Genomic DNA, 2,914 nt, shown 5'->3' on the forward strand with positions numbered 1-2,914 from the left:
AATATTTGAATTAGTCTTTCTAGGAGAAAGTTGGTTGCAACTACTTTGCTGACGTCATCTTATCTTTCTTCCGCATTTGGGAGGCTTCCGCACATGCGGGAAGTTCTTTACCTTTTAGGGTAATTATTTAAACTTGTGTTCCTTTGGTGCTTGTCCTCCATTCATTATGCGGTACTGCAGATGACTAGCGGATGTCTTATGAGGAAGTTCTAAACAATCCACGGGCATTATTTCGTGTGTATTTGAGGCTTTTTGCTACCCTACCTCTATAGGTTTCTTCCTTATAACTAAAAGAGAGTAAAGAATGAAACATAGACCAATTTGTGATTCTTCGTTAAGTTTGGGGTCAACACCATCTCCTTCTAAAAAAGAGTAAAGAATGAAACATATCTCCTACCAATATACAAACCCAAATCAACTAAAATGAAAATTTAGTGACAAATTTTTGTTTCCTTTTATATTATTGATGAGTAATCACATAAGTGCATATAAAGAAGATATTTTCAAATATAGCCAAATGGCCTAATTAAATGGTATAATTGCAGATGACCAACAACATCTTCATAACAAAAACAATATAGAAAAATCCAACCATGGACATATATACTGATAATAAGGGCATTAAACAACGCATTTGAAACTCTATAATCAAGTCTCAACAAAACTTTTAGACAAAAGGAGCACAGGCCTCATATAAAAGTATGATTAATAATATAACTGACAAATACATAATAAACTTCTAGTTAATTAACACACTACAAAGTATTACCTAGAGGACGCCACGACTGTGAAAATGCCTAGACCTCTAAACAACCTTAGAAGTTTCGCACACCCTGAAAGTAGCAATTTCTTTCTCCAACTTAAATATTCAATCAGGATCAGATTTTGATAGCACATATATTATATATATAATCATGGACTCCAAGCTCCGAACACCTTGTGAATATGATCAAATTTGGAAGGATGATAATATGCTCAAATTTTTTAACATTTTCCCTCCTTTCATCTTCCCTCCTAAAAAAAATCCTGAAACATGCTTTTTTTTCCATATTTTACTCTCTTTTCCTTACCCTCCCCTTATTAAATGAGACTCAGGAACAATGTAAGTTTTCTTATTACGAAGAACCTAGAAAGAGAGAGATGGTAAGTGGACTTGAGGGTGCAATCACAACACATGTACCACTTTTGCTTCACAATGTACACATTCAATTGCACAACCAACTAAAAATTGTAAATATATATAATATAACATGTGTAATGAAGAATGGTCCCGACTGACTTTTTTTTTTGTTGCAGATTGAAGATGATCCTGGTCTGTGTTAGGTGCTAACATAAAACGGTCCACGTAATTCACGCAAACAAAAAAACAGTCATTAAATTGGTACTATCTACAAGAAATGGTTTACAAATACAAGAGACTAAAAACTCCAGTGAAACCAAAACAATTAAACAAATATGGAGACTGCAGTTGCAGAGCTGATATTCATCCCTTCCCCAGGGCTTGGTCATATCATGTCAACCGTCGAGATCGCAAAATTACTTGTGAATCGTGATCAACGTCTCGCCATAACCGTCCTTGTCATCAAACCTCCTGGTCCGAATTCTGGCTCGGCTATCACCGCCTACATAGAATCATTACCTAAAAACACCATGGACGATCACATATCCTTCATTCAACTCCCTCAAGACGAAACCCCATCAGTTTTAGACCCCAAATCTCCCACGTATTTCTTAACAGAATTCATCCCCAATCACTGTAAATATGTTAGAAATGTCGTGGCTGACAGGACAAGTGCATTGGGGTTGGTTCGGATCGTTGGGTTTGTCGTTGACATGTTTTGCACCTGCATGATAGATGTGGCTAATGAGTTTAATGTTCCAAGCTACCTATTCTACACTTCTAGTGCTGCTGTTCTTGGTTTCATATTTTATATCCAGACACTCAATGATGATCTAAACAAAGACTTTATTGAGCTGAGCAACAAAAATACCGAGATATCGCTTTGTCAATCCGGTGCCAACCAAAGTGTTATGGAGCGGTGTCAAGACTAGAGACGGATTGGACTTTCTTCTGGGGGCAGTGCTGAAATTTAGAGAGGTCAAAGCAATAATGGTTAATACATTCTTGGAACTAGAAACGCACGCGGTGGAGTGGTTGTCTACTAACATCAGCATCCCTCCGGTGTATCCAGTGGGACCCGTACTCAACCTAGAAGGTGGGTCTGGTGTCGGGAAACCGTTTGATGATGATATCCTTAAGTGGTTGGATAATCAACCGCCTTTCTCGGTTGTCTTTTTGTGTTTTGGGAGTATGGGAAGTTTTAGTGAGGTCCAAGTGAAGGAGATAGCACGTGGTTTAGAGCAGAGTGGCTACCGTTTTGTATGGTCCCTACGTCGACCTCCTTCAGATCAAACATCAATGGTCCCAAGCGATTGCGAGGATCCAAGTGAGGTACTACCGGAAGGGTTTATGGAGAGAACATGTGGAATAGGAAAAGTGATTGGGTGGGCCCCACAAACGACGGTGTTGGGACATGGTGCAGTGGGAGGGTTTGTGACACATTGTGGGTGGAACTCATTGTTGGAGAGTTTATGGTTCGGCGTGCCGTCAGCAACTTGGCCAATGTATTCCGAGCAACAAATGAATGCGTTTGAAATGGTGGTGGAGTTAGGATTAGCGGTGGAGATAGAGTTGGATTATATGATAGAATTGTCTAATCCAAAAGCTAATAATACAGTCATTGTGACATGTGATGAGATAGAAAATGGGATAAAACAGGTGATGGAGAATAACGAGGTTAGAACAAAAGTGAACAAGATGAGTGAGAAGAGTAGATCTGTAGTGGTGGAAGGTGGTTCGTCATATGCATCTATTGGTCGTCTTATTCAAGATTTTATAAGTGACAACTCTTGA

General features: G+C 38.9%; 1 pseudogene; it reads left to right on the forward strand.

Moving 5' to 3' along the window:
- The first annotated feature begins 1,376 nt into the window (after positions 1 to 1,376).
- LOC143612128 (anthocyanidin 3-O-glucosyltransferase 2 pseudogene) lies at positions 1,377 to 2,914 on the forward strand (annotated as a pseudogene).

The sequence above is a fragment of the Bidens hawaiensis genome, unplaced genomic scaffold (genome assembly GCF_021521415.1).
Source record: "Bidens hawaiensis isolate Kalapana, Puna unplaced genomic scaffold, B.hawaiensis_p1.1 tig00033236_1, whole genome shotgun sequence".
Taxonomy (NCBI): domain Eukaryota; kingdom Viridiplantae; phylum Streptophyta; class Magnoliopsida; order Asterales; family Asteraceae; genus Bidens; species Bidens hawaiensis.